This window comes from Trachemys scripta, chromosome 3 (genome assembly GCF_013100865.1).
Source record: "Trachemys scripta elegans isolate TJP31775 chromosome 3, CAS_Tse_1.0, whole genome shotgun sequence".
Classification (NCBI taxonomy): Eukaryota; Metazoa; Chordata; order Testudines; family Emydidae; genus Trachemys; species Trachemys scripta.
In genome coordinates this window covers 172,650,103-172,667,110 of record NC_048300.1, presented here as the reverse complement: position 1 = coordinate 172,667,110, position 17,008 = coordinate 172,650,103, and the positions used below count along the sequence as shown (strand labels likewise).

The following is a 17,008-nucleotide window of genomic DNA, read 5'->3' as shown; positions in this document are numbered from 1 at the left end:
CTTGAATGGGGGGGTAGTGAAGTTGGAGATGATTTTAGAAGCAACATTTTTGATAAACTACAGAAGGCAGAAGTAAAACACGCAGAGGCAAAAAATCAATAACTTTCTGCATAGCATCACCAAGTCCTCCAGCTACTTAGATGCAGACAAACAATGGAACACTTTGAATTGTGAAAAGAGCTAATTATGTCTGGGACATGTTTGAAACTCCATAAAGCTCAGGAGGTTAATACAAGAGAGAGGATACACTAATGGAGCTACTTCTGTGGATAAAATCTTGTGGGTGTTTCAAGAATCATGACCTGGCACTGACGCTCTTCAGCACTGGGAGCTGGTTCTCTTGCCTTTGTTTGTGAACCCTTAGGTGCACCTCACTTCTCAGCTGGCCACTGCTAGCTGAAAGCTCAGAAATAACAATTGCTTTTGCTCTTAAATTGAGTTCAAGCTCATTTAAATGTATTCAGAATGAGGAGCATCTCCCTTGTGAATTTAGATTGCTGAGCTGAACACGACCACTGCAGCTTTCTTTTCTAGTTATTTTTTTAAAAAAGTAATCAGGTCTGTATTTATACATGCTCAGATGCGCTATCCTGGGGGTTGCACAAGTTGACTGGCTGTATTCAGTCCTGTAGTACCAGCTGCGCTTGAGACAAGATTGCAGCTGCCGTCTGTGCTGCAGGGACTCCTCTAGCCCCAGACACCAGGGGAGAGGCGTAGGGTGGACGAACCCGTTCGTTAAAATAACGTCTGACAATCCCCCAACGGCACAGTGGTGAGGCTCAGTCGCCTCCTGGGGCAGGCAGTGTCTCAGCCCGCCTGCTGCCATAGGGTGACCAGACAGCAAATGTGAAAAATCAGGAGGGGGGGGGGGGAAAAGGGACCCTAAAAAGAAAAAGACCCCAAAANGTGCCACAAGTACTCCTGTTCTTTTTGCGGATACAGACTAACACGGCTGCTACTCTGAAACACACAACTTGCTTATCTTACTAGCCTCGCAGCAGCCAAAGGAGACGGTTCCTGGGGCCGGGAACATTTCGCAGCCGGGCGAATCCCGCCGCTGTGCTCAGGGACCAGCGCCCGGAGGGTGCAGCCCGCGGCCAGCCTTGGCGCTGGAGCAGAACCCCGAGCGGGGCTTCGCCGGGCAGGTTTTTCAGCCGAGGGATGCTGAGGCGGAGTCTGTTGAAGGGGGAATTACTTGGCGGCGAAGGGGAGGCCGCTGGGATCCCGCTGTCCCCGCGGGGGTTCGAACCCCGCCCCTCTGGCTCCGAGTCCGGTGTAAACACCAGCGCTAACGGCTAGGCCGGGCGCCCCTCCTGTGCCCAGGGCTAAGGCGACGGGAGGGCTCACGTGACCGGCTCCGAGGAGGGGGGGACAAGGAGGAGGTAAGATGGCTGCCGCCTCCGCCGCTGCCGGGTGCAGGTGAAGAGCCCTTGGCGCTGCCCCCCGCCCGCGGATCGGAGCCAGCCGCCGCCTCGGCAGAATCTCCCGGGCCCGGAGAGGCCGCCCGCCCGCCCGCGGGGGCCGAGTCCCGCCGGCTAAGGGGTAAGTAGCGGGGGAGCGCGGAGCTGTCATACAAAGGGCGCGACGGAGCCGCCTGGACCCCGCGGCGGTGGCTGCCCGCTCTGCCCTGTCTGGGGCCGGACACTGCGGAGACCTCGGGCGGGGGTAACGGCCGGGCCCCCTGTGCCGCTCTCTGCCCCGGGGCGCGCAGCTCTTTGCTGCCTGGGCTGGCCAGGGCGGCGGCGAGGCTGTCCACGGAGAGGCGCCGCCTGCTCTGTCCCTCCAGCTCCATCAGCCGCGCTCGGCACTGGGGGGGTTGTGTGGGTATCGGGCAGGGCAGAGCGCTTCCCGGGCCCATTTACACCCCCTCTCCCCCTGTGCAGTGAATGGTCATTTCCACCCCCCACCCCAAGAATTGTCATATATACGTTTCCCTCCCCTCTCGCCCCCTTGCTGGGATTTTTCATTTACACCCCTCCACCACGCGCACTCGCCCATGGACAAACACGAATTTAATGAGCAGCCCGTGGGGCACTACAAACATGAACAAGCACGGCTGTCAGCCACACAAGAGCATCTGTCTTCTAATGTTCCCCCCCTTATTGCTAATGTGGAATGACAAACATGATCTTAATATATATGGAGATAGGCCTATCTCATAGAGCTGGAAGGGACCCTGAAAGGCCATCAGGTCCATTCCCCCAACTTCACTAGCAGGACCAAGTACTGATTTTTCCACCCCAGATCCATAAGTGGCCCCTTATGGCCCTGTCAAGGATAGAGCTCACAACCCTGGGTTTAGCAGGCCAATGCTCAAACCACTGAGCTATCTTGTCCAATGTTCTTATCCATGCTAGTAACCGCCCCAAAATAAACCTTCCCCATGCCATGTTGCAGAAATTAAAAATAAAATAAGCAGAGCAGGTGGAAAGACAATATAGCAAGGGGAAAGGAATTGTTCTTCAAATCCAAAAGGCATATGTAAAAGTAAAAGTAATTAATTATTGATTTATTAGGTAGACACTTTTTAAATGTCTAAAATATATTTGAGAGACAAGGTGGGTGAGGTAATATCTTTTATTGGACCAACTTCAAGACCGTTAAGATCTATTAGGTTAATAATGTGTTTACATTATAGAGACCATGTCATCTGAAGGACCCATTGAAGTGAATTCATAGATTATAGCACAGGGTGAGCAAACTACAGCCCGTGGGCTGGATCCAGCCCCTCGGGGCTTTGGATCTGGTCCATGGGATTGCCACTGCTGTGGCGCTGCAGGCCCTGCGCCGCTCCTGGAAGCGGCTGGCACCATGTCCCTGAGGCCCCTGGGGGATAGGGGGCCGAGGGCTCCGTGTGTTGCCCTCGCCTGCAGGCACCGCACCATGGGAACGGGGAGCCGTGGCCAATGGGAGCTTCGGGGGAGTTACCCGCAGGCGAGGGCAGCCTGTGGAGCCCTCTGCCCCTGCCTCGTTCGGGACCGCAGGGACGTGGTGCCAGAGCGGCACGGGGCCAGAGCAGGCAGGGAGCCGCTGCCACCCTGGAGCCACTCCAGGTAAGTGGCGCCTGGCTGGAGCCCACACCCCGAACCGCCCCTGCAACTCAACCCCCTGCCGTGAGCCCCCTCCAGCACTTCGCACCCCTCCTGCACTTCAACCCCCTGCCCTGAGCCCCTCCTCCGCCCCAACCCTTTGCCTGAGCCACTCAGATGTGGCCCTCGGGCCAAGTTTGCCCACCCCTGTTATAGCATATATGAAATGCTATAATCTAACACATTTTCTGTTTTACAGCTTGTTAGTAATATAAATATCAGAAATTAAGAAGTCTCTGTGGATTTGAAATCTCATTAAATGATTAAAGGAAATGAGCTAAGAGTAAATATGTAAAGATGGGAAACTGACAGTCTCTGCTGCAAGGAGTTAGTCTAAAACATAGATAGTACAAGATCCAAAACAAAACAGCCAAATGGGAAAGTCATGATTTTTACATAAGAACGGCCATACTGGGTCAGACCAAAGGTCAGTCTATCCCAGTATCCTGTCTTCTGACAGTGGCCAATGCCAGGTGCCCCAGAGGGAATTAACAGGTAATCATCAAGTTATCCATTCTCTGTCGCCCATTCCCAGCTTCTGGCAAATAGAGGCTAGGGACACCATCCCTGCCCATCTTGGCTAATAGCCATTGATGGACCTGTCCTCCATGAATTTATCTAGTTCTTCTTTGAACCCTGCTGTAGTCTTGGCCTTCACAACATCTTCTGGCAAGGAGTTCCACATGTTGACTGTGCATTATGTGAAAAAATACTTCCTTTTGTTTGTTTTATACTTGCTGCCTATTCATTTCATTTGGTGACCCCTAGTTCTTGTGTTATGAGAAGGAGTAAATAATACTTCCTTATTTACTTTTTCCACACCAGTCATGATTTTATAGACCTCTATCATAACCCCCCATAAGTCGTCTCTTTCTGAAGCTGAAAAGTCCCAGTCTTATAAAAATCTCCTCGTATGGCAGCCATTCCATACCCCTAATAATTTTTGTTGCCCTTTTCTGAACCTTTTCCAAGCCCAACATATCTTTTTTGAGATGGGGTGACCACATCTGCACAAATATTCAAGATGTGGGCATACTTATTTTCTGTCTTATTATCTATCCCTTTCTTAATGATTCCCAACATTCTGTTCCCTTTTTTGACTACCGCTGCACATTGAGTGGATGTTTTCAGTGACCTATCCACAATGACTCCAAGATCTCTTTCTTGAGTGGTAACAGCTAATTTAGACCCCATCATTTTATATGTATAGTTGGGATTGTTTTCCCATGTGCATTACTTTGCATTTATCAACATTGAATTTCATCTGCCATTTTGTTGCGCAGTCACCCAGTTTTGTGAGATCCTTTTGTAGCTCTTTGGAATCTTCTTGGGGCTTATCTATCTTGAGTAGTTTTGTATCATCTGCAAATTTTGCCATCTCACTGTTTACCCCTTTTTCCAGATCATTTATGAATATGTTGAATAGGACTGGTCCCAGTACGGCCCTCTGGGGGACACCACTACTTATCTCTCTCCATTCTGAAAACAGATCATTTATTCCTACCCTTTGTTTCCTATCTAACCAGTTACCAATCCACGAGAGGACCTTCCCTCTTATCCCATGGCAGCTTACTTTGCTTAAGAGCCTTTGGTGAGGGACCTTGTCAAAGGCTTTCTGAAAATCTAAGTACACTGTATCCTGAATGTGATTTAGAAAAGCATGTTGTCAGCAAGAAATAATGTGATAAGAACATTATTAAGCAGGCTTATTTTCTGGCCCACAGTTGGGTTCCACTTGGTGCAAAGATCACACAGAATGGATTATTTACTACAGTCATTTGAGATAGTTCACACTGGTAGTTTTGTTTGCTTTGAAACTTTTTATTTTTCTTTAAAAGAATTTTTTGAAACAGAAAATGATATATTATAGTAGTAATTACCATGCTTTTATTATGTAGAAGTTTTCAGTGCATTATAGGAAATAGGTAGTGCAATATTTTACTAAAATCCAAATGTATTGGATCAATCACTTGTTTATCCACCAATATTTAAATTCTATCTTAAGAGTGCAAGATTTTTCTGGCAAGATTTATGCTTTATAAACTCTTGTCACGTACTATTCATGGGTCTATTATCTGCTAGATGTTTATTTTCTTTTAATGTTTGCTCTTTTTATTAAGCAGGGAAGTTAGACTTATAAGATAGTAATTACCACTTTTTAGCCTTTGTTATATGTACTGCATTTGCTTTGTTCCAGTCTTTTGGTACCTTCCCAATTCTCAGTGACTCTTCAGAAATTTTTTGACTCTGATATATAGTTTTTATAAAAGCTGTCGTATTTCTTTTTATTCCTTAACTGACTCATTCAAATATGGGGAGGAAAAAGTGCTTTCAAATGCTGAGAAAAGATGACAATCAACATAGGGTATTAGTCAGGAGGGGAATTGAGACAAGGGGGAGATGATGATTCAGGAGAGGATTATTGTGGTGTTCTTACAACATTCATCCTCCCTTTTCCTGAGGGCCAGAATTGGATCTCCCCAAGCCCTTGTCTCCAACCTCTTGTCCATCATTTGGCAGGAGAGCTATATGAAAATTTGACTATAATTAGATGTTAATTAGAATTCTGGCCCAAAATCTTATTTTTGTCCTCAGGACCTACTGAAGTGTATTTAAAAGGAGGCACTACTTCTTCCACATGGTACCTGCAACATTACCTAGTTAGATCATTCTTACTGGGATACAGTACTGGTTATTATAATACTCCGGTACTTGCTGGTGAAAATGGTTACTGCTTTTCTATTCAATATGACCAGTTCATGTTGAACCCTCTTGCTCCTTCCACTGTGTCAGTCAGTCCCTGCTCCAACATTAGCTATTCCTCTTCATCCAGTAGACCCTCAGATGGGTTGGATACTATGTCAATAAATCATATTTATCATCAATTGAATGACCATTAAATACATTAGGAGCAAGAGAAACATGAAGTAAAGTGTAGGTCCACTATTGGCACGGAAGGAAAGCTAATAACTGATGACATCAAGATGGCTGAGGTGTTTGATGCCTGTTTTACTTCAGTCTTCACCAAAAAGTTTAATGGTGACCAGATATGTAACACAATTACCATTAACAACCATAGGGAAAAATCACAAGCCAAAAAAGTGAAAGAACAGGTTAAAGACTATTTAGATGAGTTGGATGTGTTCAAGTTGGAAGGTCCTTATAAAATTCATTCTAAGTACTTAAGGTACTGAAGCAATCTTGGAACTATAAGCAATTATCTTTGAAAACTCCTGGAGGAGGATGGGTGAGGTCCCAGAAGACTGAAGAAGGGCAAATATAGTACCTATATTTAAAAAGAACAGAGAGGATCTGGGGAATTTATAGACTTGTCAGCCTAACTTCAATGCCTGGAAAGTTACTGGAACAAATTGTTAATCAGTTTGTAAGCACCTAGAGGATAACGGGTTTATAAGGAATAGTCAGCATGGATTTGTCAAGAACAGATTATGCCAAACCAACCTAACATCCTTCTTTGATAGGGTTCCGGGCCTAATGGGTAGAGGGGAAGCAGTAGACATGTTGCATCTTAATTTTTTTAAGGCTTTTCACACAGTCACATATGACATTCCCATAACTAAGAAACTAGGAAATTGTGGTCTAGGTGAAATTACGGTTAAGGTGGGTGAAAGACTGTACTCAAAGAGTAATTATCAGTGGTTTGCTGTCAAACTGGGAGGGCATGTCTGGTGGAGTACCACAGGGGGCAGTCTTTGGTCCAGTACTATTCAATATTTTCATTAATGACTTGGATAATGGATTGGAGAGTATTTGCGGATGACACCAATCTGGGAGGGCTAGCAAGCACTATGGAGGACAGGATTAGAATTCAAAATGATCTTGACAAATTGGAGAATTGATTTGAAATCAACAAGATGAAATTCAATAATGAGAAGTGCAAATTACTACACTTCAGGAAGAAAAAAAATCAAATGCACAACTACGAAGTGGGGAACAACTGACTAGGTGGTAGTGCTGCTGAAAAGGATCTGGGGGTTATAATGGATCACAACTTGAATAAGTCATCAATGTGTGATGCAGTTGAAAAAAAGCTAATATGATTCTGGGGTGTATTAACAGGACTGTTGTATGTAGGACATGAGAGGCAATTGTTCCATGATCCTTGTCCCTGGTGAGGCCTCAGCTGGAGTACTGTGTCCAATTCTGGGCATCACACTTTAGAAAAGTTGTGGACAAAATGGAGAGTCCAGAGGAGAGTGACAAAAATGATAACCTTTTCTCATAGGTAAAGTTGTCTAAATCTTAAAACACACGCACAAACACTGGGCATGTTCAGTCTTGAGAAACAAAAACTGACAGGGGACCTAGTAAAATTTTTCAAATGTATATAAAGAGAACAGTGATTAATTGTTCTCTTTGTCCACTGAAAGTTAGACAAGAAGTACTGGGCTTAATCTGCAGCAAGAGAGTGTCGAGTGGGGGGTTGGGGGAGAAGATTTGCATCCAAGTCAGGTAATATTGCCCAGCAGTGAGAATATGGGACGGGCGGTAGGGGAACCGGGCCCTGCCTGCTCCACCAGGTTCCAACCCAGGGCCCTGTGGCTGACAGGTCAGATATGTGGCGTTGGGGCGGATGCCACAAGCCTACTCCCTAGGTCACTTCCTACCTGTTTCTGAGGGGTTTCACCCTGATGGTGATCCAGAGACTCTTCTCCTTCAATCACTGAATTGTTGGCAGAATGGCTTGGGGTTGATATCCATGTAAACTAAAATGCCTGCTTTTACTGTAATGTAATCCAGTGCCTTTATGGGGCTATGAGGGTGGACCACTGTTCCTGCAGCTAGCATGCTGCCATGATTACCTGCTCAAAGATGACCAAGAATGCTTCTTGGTTGTCCCCGGGGCCCATTTTTGAGAGCCCGATGGGCTGCCTGGTGGGTGAAGGACATTACCTGAGGGTCCTGGCGCCATGGCATTAGATGCACCCTGGGGCTGCAGAGTGTTGCTGCCTGCTGAATTAGGTGTGGCTGTAGTTCCTGCTGCTTTGCCACCAGCTCTTGGAGTAGCTGCTGCTGTTGGGTCGCTTGCTGCTGCTGCTGGGCAGTGGCTGACCCTGCTGTTGCTGGACTGCCTTCTGTTGTTGACTCTCTCCTTGGGCCGATATGCTGGTACAGCTGCTTTTCTTCTAATGGGACTGGCCTGGTGCCTGCATTCTCCACCAGTTGTCACTGGGGGTGGTGTGGGAAAGGGATTTGCGTCAGAGTCCAGTGGTATCGGCCTGCAGTGGGTAGGGAAACCCAGGCCTGTCCTGCTTCATCAGGTTCCACCCCAAGGCCCTGTGATTGGTACATTGGATATATGACCTGGGGGCAGATGCCACAAGCCTGCTCCCTGAGTCACTTCCTACCTGCTGCCAGGGGGGTTCCCCTGACAGTGATCTGGAGGCCCACTATTCCCTGTCTCCATGGGGCTGCTCAGCAACAGGGTCTGTTCTCGGTGGTGTGGAGCTCCTCCGGCCTGTCTGCAGGAGCAAACAGTTTAGGATGGCTCCCTTACGCTGCCTGCCTTTGTGGCCTCTGTTGTGAACATGTGCAGCAGGTGCAGCTGGGTAGGGCCTTCTGGGCCCAGAGCTCCTCTTTAATCCTTTGTTCCCCGGTGTGGGCTTATACGCCCCATCACACGGATATGTCGGTTAGATATAAGGAAAAATTTACTTACTATAAGAGTAGTTGAGCTCTGAAATAGGTTTACACAGGAGATTGTGAAATTCCCATTGGAGGTTTTTAGGAACAGGTTGGAAAAACACTGGTCAGGGATGGTCTAGGTTTACTCGGTATAGCCTCAGTGGTCACTTCTGAGGTTCCTTCTAGCCCTACATTTTTCTCTGATGCTATTATTGTAAAATATGGAATGATAGGGAATCATAATCACTTTTGGCTCAATTCTGCCATCCTTATTTATGTTCACTGGTATGTTACTTTGTAGGTAGTTCTATGGAAATCATTGAAAGTATTTGCATAGTGAAGTACTCCTCAATCTAACTTTTAAAATTAAGACTAGAACTGAAAGAATCTTCAGTGCAAATTTTTCATAATTGATTATAGCAATTTATTAACAAAATACAATAGAATAATATCTGGGGGCACGTCTTCACTACCCGCCCGGATTAGCGGGTAGAAATCGATCTCTCAGGGATCGATTTATCGCATCTCATCTAGACGCGATAAATCGATCCCCGAATTGACGCGCGTACTCCACCTCATCAGGAGGAGTAAGCAGCGTCGATGGGGGAGCCGCGGCGGTCCATTTGCTGCTGTTCTCACAGCGGGGTAAGTCGAATAGGATACTTCGACTTCAGCTACGCTAATAGGTTAAAGTTTGTGAGGATGTAAGGTTTACTGACTATTGATTCTTATTAACATTCTCCTGTAATAAAATATCACACATAAATGTGATTATATTGGGTCCCAGTATCTAATTTTCAGTTTTAAATTCATATTTGTGAGAATACAACTTTTGTTTTTTCAACATTCATTCAAATACTGCATTTAGATATTTGTGTACGCCTACTTTGTAGCAGATTTTCTTTATTCAGCAGCAAGCACTGTCTTCCTCTGTGTTGCCATTTCAGATCTTTTTGCAGGTAACTGAAAAAGGCATCTGCCTATGTCAGCAGTGGAGGGGAGGGAAGGTGTTTTTTGTAATAGAGAGAGAAGAAAAAAATATTAGGGAGAACAAAATGAAAACATTTCACAGTATGTGATCTCTCTTAAATTTAAATTTTTAAGAAACTTAATTGGTGTTTAACTTTATGACCTATTCATTTAAAAAAAAAAAAAAAAAGGTTACCAAGTAATGCTACAATTTACTGTCTGAGTTGCCTAGTCTAATTTTAAACATTCAGCTACTGAGATGGGCAAAACTCATCTGTGATCTAAAAACATGAGAGATCTATGAGACAGTATATTGAGTAACTGCAAAGGTTAACATGAAATAGCATTTTTTCCCTGTATGGAATTTGAAACTGGTGTGAGTAGGATTGTGAGAGTAAATAGAAGCTTACAGGTTTTATTTGTCAGGACCTGTTCAGCTAGCTTTAGGAGCTCTTGCAGTTTAGATAGACTAAATTTTTGGTAAATCAGCAAATCATTGCAATTTTTATTGAGAGTGATAATCTCTTTTGAAGCTCAGGAAATGTGAGCTTTACAAAAACAGGTTAATCTTTGCCCATATATCGAGACCTTTCCATTCCTTATCTAACCCCTCAGTGTTCTTAGTCTCCTCACCCTCACTGTGGTGTTTTAAGGTGTGATCTAATGTCTCAGGCTTTATAGTCCCAGGATGTTTAGGGGTTTCCATAAATGGAGAAGTTTGAAATTATGGCAAAGAGCAGATTCCCTTATTTTGACTCCCCAGCTACTTAGGTCCCTTTGCTCTTCTGGTAGGGCCAATTCCTGGTTCACTTGTCCAAGTGGGGATTGCCTTCCCAATATGTTCCTGGTTTACTTCATAGAGGCAATTGTATGGACCTTGAAAACGTTACACCAGTGCCTCTTTAATGTGCACCTCAAGAAATAATGCACATATTGTAATTAATTTTGCAGTTAAAGGAGTGTGTGAATACTAGAGGCACCAGAGAGGCACTTAAAAAGAAGTGGGCATGTTCCCGTCTGAAGTGGCTGTTGGAGTGATTAATTCAAGTGTGTGTTTTTCCCCTTTAAAAACTGTAGGAAATTAAATGCAAAAAAAGTTAATGAAATATTAAGATGTCCTAGATAAAATAGTAAAAAATAAAAGTTAAGGTTTCTGTTTCTATTGCAATTGTCTTGGTCATGTTGAATTTATGACCAATTTCTATTTTTTCCTTGTTAAATATGTAGCTTAATACAACATCTGGGTCAAATATTTGCTTGACAGTGAACCTGCTTTTGTGGGTTTGTGTCAGGTATGTTATGTATGTAGCAACGCTTACTGCTTCACAGCTAAGGGTATGTCTACACAGCTGACATTAAAGTGTGCCGCTTTATAAAACTACCTCCGCGAGGGGAATAGTTCCCAGTGCTGTAGTACTATCTACACTGCCACTTTACAGCGCTGAAACTTTCTTTGCTTAGGGTTTTTTTTTTTCATACCCCTAAGCGAATAAAGTTTCAGTGCTGTAAGTCGCAGTGTAGACAAGGTCTCAGTGTTTGGGACCTTTTAGGTATGTATTATTTTTCTAGGTTTTTAATGTATAAGTGAGGGGACTGGGTGAATGAGGATGAACCTGTATAAGGGTAGAAGTACAGCTGCTAATATAACAGATTTTACTGACAGGCAGCTGGGCTATGCTTTCTCTGTAGTAGGGTACATTCTGACAAAGAAATGTAGCTTGTGATGGAAACTTTGTATGCATCCTGGCTCAATCAGTCAGGTTTGTGTTCATAGCACATAAATTTTCAGTTACGATGTATAATTGCTAAAAATTACCCTAAATCTAAATTAAAAACAAATTACCCTTTATACCATATCAGGATCCACCTTTCTAACAATTTTTGTATAGACAGACTATATGTTTCTTTAAAATGTCAGTCAACAATGAAAAGTAGTACTGCTATGGACAAATTTCTGCCAGAGCCCAGTTTCAAATACTGGTGGATTGATTTGAATTGGTAAGCAGGAAACCTTCATTTAAATAATTGATTTTAATCTTGTTTTGCATTTGTACTTTTTAATTATTTTTCTTAAGAAAGGATCATTCCCATTGGTAAAATTTGGTGGTACGTTTTGCTAATCAGGAGGATGTACCATATCTATATACATTTATATAAGCAGTTATACAGCTTAACATACTTTTTTCAGATTCATTTTTTACAATTTTTATTATGTTAGAAAATGATGAACAACACATCTTGTTTACTTAGAGAATGATCTGTTTTTTACTTGTGATTTGTGTCAAGCTGCATTTGGATGGATATTGGAATTTAAATAAAAAATGCACAAAGAGCATTTTAATTTTTGTATTAAATAAAACTACATTAAATATGCTGGATGCATAAGAAAAAGTTTATCAAAACCTATTTTACATTTAAAAGTATTTTATTACACAAAGGAACTATTATCTGTACTTATTGTGTCTAATTGAATGGATTAACTGTTTCTGGTCATCATGTTCTTCAAGATTTTAGAACTAGTCGAGTTCATCCACTCACCTAATTATTGTTCATAGATTGGAAGAGGAAAACAAGCTTTCCTGCTTTTTCAGCTCCCATTTGGTTTCTCAACTTTGAATGAACTAGTTGAATCAACTGAAATGATTTCAAAATATTTTCTCTGTACCTTCAAAAGAAGCTACTGAAGTCAAAAGTAATTTGGTACTTCAACAAACTCCCCACGAGTTAAGTGGTTTGACTTTCTATAAAACATTGACAGCACAGATTAACTGCTTGAATAGTAAGATTAGGCCTTAACATAGGTTGTCATAATTTCAAATTTAACATGAAGTAGGTTTATTTTAAAAAAGAAAAATAAACATTTTTGATTTAAATAAATGATTTTTGTATTAACAAAACTTGAATTTTATCCACCTGACTTTCCTATTCAAAATTTACAAAAGAAACCAAAATAAAACTACACAAAATTCAAAGAGCATAAAAACTACCCCTGTGTGAAATTCCACACTGGTTGACCTCCGGCTTTTAGCGCTAACAGGAATTTGTTGCATTTTGAGCCCAATTTAGAATGCAATCCTAATTTATGGAGTTGCAAGCAGGTGCCTCCATATTTGCTTCATAGGGTCCCCAATCAGGAGGATCACTGCTGCATTGCAATAGTTTACTGTACAGACGCTGATTGATCGCCGGTCTCAAAGAACTTATAAGAAAAAATGGCTAAACAAGGAGGAAGAACAATTTAGAAATTAGGCTTTATTTTACTTTCAGGATTTTATTCCTAAAAGGAGAGAGTCTTAATTTTAAGGAGGTAATTATTTTATGTCCGTGACATGTGGGAGCCCTAAACAACAGTTTTACTGTGCTGTTAAGAAATGGTTTATTTCATGGTGCTTAGCATTTCAAAAAGTAAAACTTCAAAGTACATCTAACATAACAGATTTGTTTAAGCCACTGTTGATATTTTTTCCCTGAGGACTGCAATGTCAGTTATTTTGCTATTTCCTGGTTTAATTGATATCTGAGGGATAAAAATCTACATTAAATCAGAATGTCCACCAGTTGAATAATTTACAAGGCTGTGCACTTATCTACAGTGCAACAGGACTGTCTTTGCACTTTTGAAATATGGAAGTCAATGACATTAAGGGAAGAATCTTGCTTTCAGTAGGGAGGCATGCTGAATACTGTTTTCCCTCACATTCCCTGTAGAATTGCTAACTGAGAATTTGCTGATAAAATGTTGACCACAAATACGTAGTGTAATTTATTCTGGAAAAATTTTCTGCTAATAAATTTTATTTATTGCACCTTTTTTGGTATAGAAATATTTGTTCCTCTTGTGGAATGTTTTCAAGAAAATGCAAGAATAAAAATATGTACATATAAATATATCTACATTTTAAAAGTTTAATATTAACTGAAACTGAGAAGTTTTGTGTTTGCAGTGCCTATTGTCGCAATGGTTGAATAAATGTTACTGCGGGAAAGTCTTTTCCTTATTGGGCTATTAGGCCCTGATACAGCAAGATTCTTAACCCTTGTTTAACTTTAAGCATGTGAATATTCCATTTGGCATGGAATTAAGTACATTGTGAATTGGAGCTCTGGTGCTAAAAATGGTGGATGGAAGTAATGTTTTACTTAGGGCTAGTCTACACCACGGCAGCGCTTTAACATGGCTTGTGTAGTCGCGGCACCAGTACTCTTAAAAAACAAAAACAAAAACAAAAAAACCCCTCCATGGCAGGCGGGAAGCGCTGGGAGGGAGGGGAAAGAGCAGAGATGTGGTGCGCACGGAGGAGGAGGATGTGAGGAAGGGGTAGGGGGAGCTTGGCTGCTGGTGGGTGTGGAGCATCCGCTATTTTTTCCCCATGGGTTCTCTAGCCCCAGAGCACCCACGGAGTCGGCGCCTATGGCTCGGGTGTGTTTTTTCACACTCCTGAGCGATAAAGTTGCAGCGCTATAAAATACCAGTGTAGACAAGCCCTAATTCTGTTGATGCCTTTTGTTTGTTTTTGTTTAGAGGGGGTATCAAACCCCCTTTGTATGTTGGCCACATCATAGCATGCTCAGGATGTGAACTTTAGAATGTCTATTTTGTTCCTCTTTGTGATACATTGTGGCAGATGACTACTCATGCATAGTTTCTTATGGGATGGAAAAAACTCACATTACTGCTTTTCTCCTGTGACTGCCCGGCCCTCATGGCAACAAAGTGACAAAAGCTGGTAGGAATCACTGCAGAAATGGCTGAAGCAGGGACTGTTGCACTGGGAAAAGGGAGGGGGGAAAATGGGCCCCAACCAGGGCTACCCCAACACAATCCATACCCAGAACTGTGCAGAGGAGACGGTCCTTTCCCAGGCACTAGGAACCAACCTGCTATCTGGCCTTGAGGAAAGAAACTGCAGGCCGAAGCCATCCATAAACTAGCTAATAGGAGCAGCTAAAGAGGGGACTCCCATAAACTGATCTCAGAGAAATTTTTGAAGTTTTGACCAGACTTACTCTGCCCTGTGCTGATTAACTGTTTGCTCCAACTCCCACCTGCCCCTTCTCTAACAGTTTCTTAATTTCAGCCTCACTCCACACCGACCCCTCTTGCCCTTCTCTTCTCCCCTGCCCTGACCTGCTCATTACCTTCACTTTTCCTTCATTTTAGCTTAAGCTTTCCTAACTATCCCCAACACAGAGGTTCTCAACCTTTTTCTTTCTGCCCCCCCACCCCCTGCAACATGCTATAACAACTCCACAGCCTACCTGTACCACAATAACTGGTTTTCTGCATATAAATGCCAAGGCAAGCATTGGTGGTAGCAAGCAGGGCAATTGCCTGGAGCCAAAAGACATGGGTCCCCGTGAAGCTACATGGCTCAAGCTTTGGCTTCAGCCCAGGGGGGCAGGGCTCAGGGCCCTGGGCTTCAGTCCCATGCAGTGGGGCTTTGGCTTTCTACCCTAGGCTCCAACGAGTCTAATGCTGGCCCTGCTTGGCGGCCCCACAGGGGGCCCCAGACACCTGGTTGAGAACCACTGCCCCAGAACACTACCTCCACAAGTGAAACTAACAGGATATTTGCCATCATCACATTGTTCACTGTGCTGGTATATTATATTCCTTTCACGTATCCTGTGTCTGATATGTCTATTTAGATTGTACATACTTTGGGGCAGAGACTATCTACTTTAATGCTAATACAGAGCCTAGCACAATGGGGCCCATTATTATAATAATGGATGCTTATATACTAATTGTCCTGTTTCTCTGGAACTGATTGTAATTTTTAAATAATTTCTGTTGGAGTTATTAATAATATACATTTGTAATATTAATATGGGTGACCACCAGTTTAACTATAAATTCCTTTATTAAGTCTAAAAACCAAATAGTGCTTTATATAATTGCTCCAAACATGCCCAACAGCCTAAAAATAAGCAGTCACTACATCCAATACACTCACAAAATATTCATAAGCATGTGATCAGTAAACTCATAAATTAACCAGACTTAGGAAAACTGTCTCATCCTGGTGTGCTCCAGCATGATGAGGTAGGATCTGACAAAGAACCCACAAATTCATAACAATAGTTATACCCTTTAACAAACAAATGGCATAGCCAATTACCACTTTAGCTAACAAACCAATTTGAGACAATTTCCCCCGTCTTTATTTCCAGTTTTAATTTAGATAACATTTACAACCTCCTTTCTCCCTAAGGTCTTTTCTCATTGTCTCTTCTGCTGACCAACACCTTATTTATTTATGTATTTATTTATTTTTGTCAGACCTGGTTTCACATAGGCTTTACTTTAAAGATAACACTGGTGTGTGGTATAGGAAGGTGCATGTTGGCTCCTTTAAAGACATTCTTGTTTTCTTATTTAAAACCATCTGTACTCACCCCTATTGGTCAGAATGAAGCCTTCTTTTTAGAAATTCCCCATATCTCATTATTATTCTTTTAAACAGACATCTTCCCTACTTCATTCCTTCTGGCTTTATAACTCATTTTTTTCAAGGCCTTCCTTGTACTTGCTAGTCAGGGTCTTTCTTTACAACACACACATTTCCTTAACCAAACTCAAGCTAATTCTAGTTCTTTAATTTTGTATTGATCCTAAATGGCCTTTCATAATGTCATTAAATCATGACTTTCAGATGGAGAATTGAGGTATAGAGAGATTAAGTGACTAGCCTAAAGTCATGCAGCCTATGGAAGAGCTGTAAATAGAACCCAGATCTTTTCCTAGTCCACTGCCCGAATCACAAGATCATCCTCATTCTTGTGGATGAGGACAGCAGCACAAAATGAATCCATGAAGCTTTGAAATCATTCTGCCTTTTCTGTGATTGTGTAGAGATGTTTGAGTAGAAAATTTGCTGTGCTTCATTAGATGCTGGGCTGCCTTACTGAATGAGGGAGGCAACCTAGTGACAGAGGATGTGGAAAAAGCTGATGTACTCAATGCTTTTTTTGCCTCTGTCTTCATGAACAAGGTCAGCTCCCAGACTGCTGGACTGGGCAGCACAGTTTTTGTGCTGGGCCGGTTTTGTTTAATATCTTTATTAATGATCTGGAGGATGGTGTGGACTGCACTCTCAGCAAGTTTGCAGATGACACTAAACTGGGAGGTGTGGTAGATACGCTGGAGGGTAGGGATCAGATACAGAGGAACCTAGACAAATTAGAGGATCGGGCCAAAAAATAACCTGATGAGGTTCAACAAGGACAAGTGCAGAGTCCTGCACTTAGGACGGAAGAATCCTATGCACTGCTACAGACTAGGGACCGATTGGCTAGGTAGC

At 42.9% G+C, this 17,008-nt stretch overlaps 1 protein-coding gene across 1 annotated transcript in view; it reads left to right on the top strand.

The window, feature by feature from the left end:
• The first annotated feature begins 1,349 nt into the window (after window positions 1-1,349).
• Window positions 1,350-17,008, top strand: part of KIDINS220 (kinase D interacting substrate 220) — a 162,577-nt gene continuing 146,918 nt past the window's right edge. The window contains exon 1 of the mRNA XM_034766459.1: window positions 1,350-1,542. The gene's annotated coding sequence lies outside the window, so the exon portion shown is untranslated. The remainder of the gene's footprint in view (window positions 1,543-17,008) is intronic.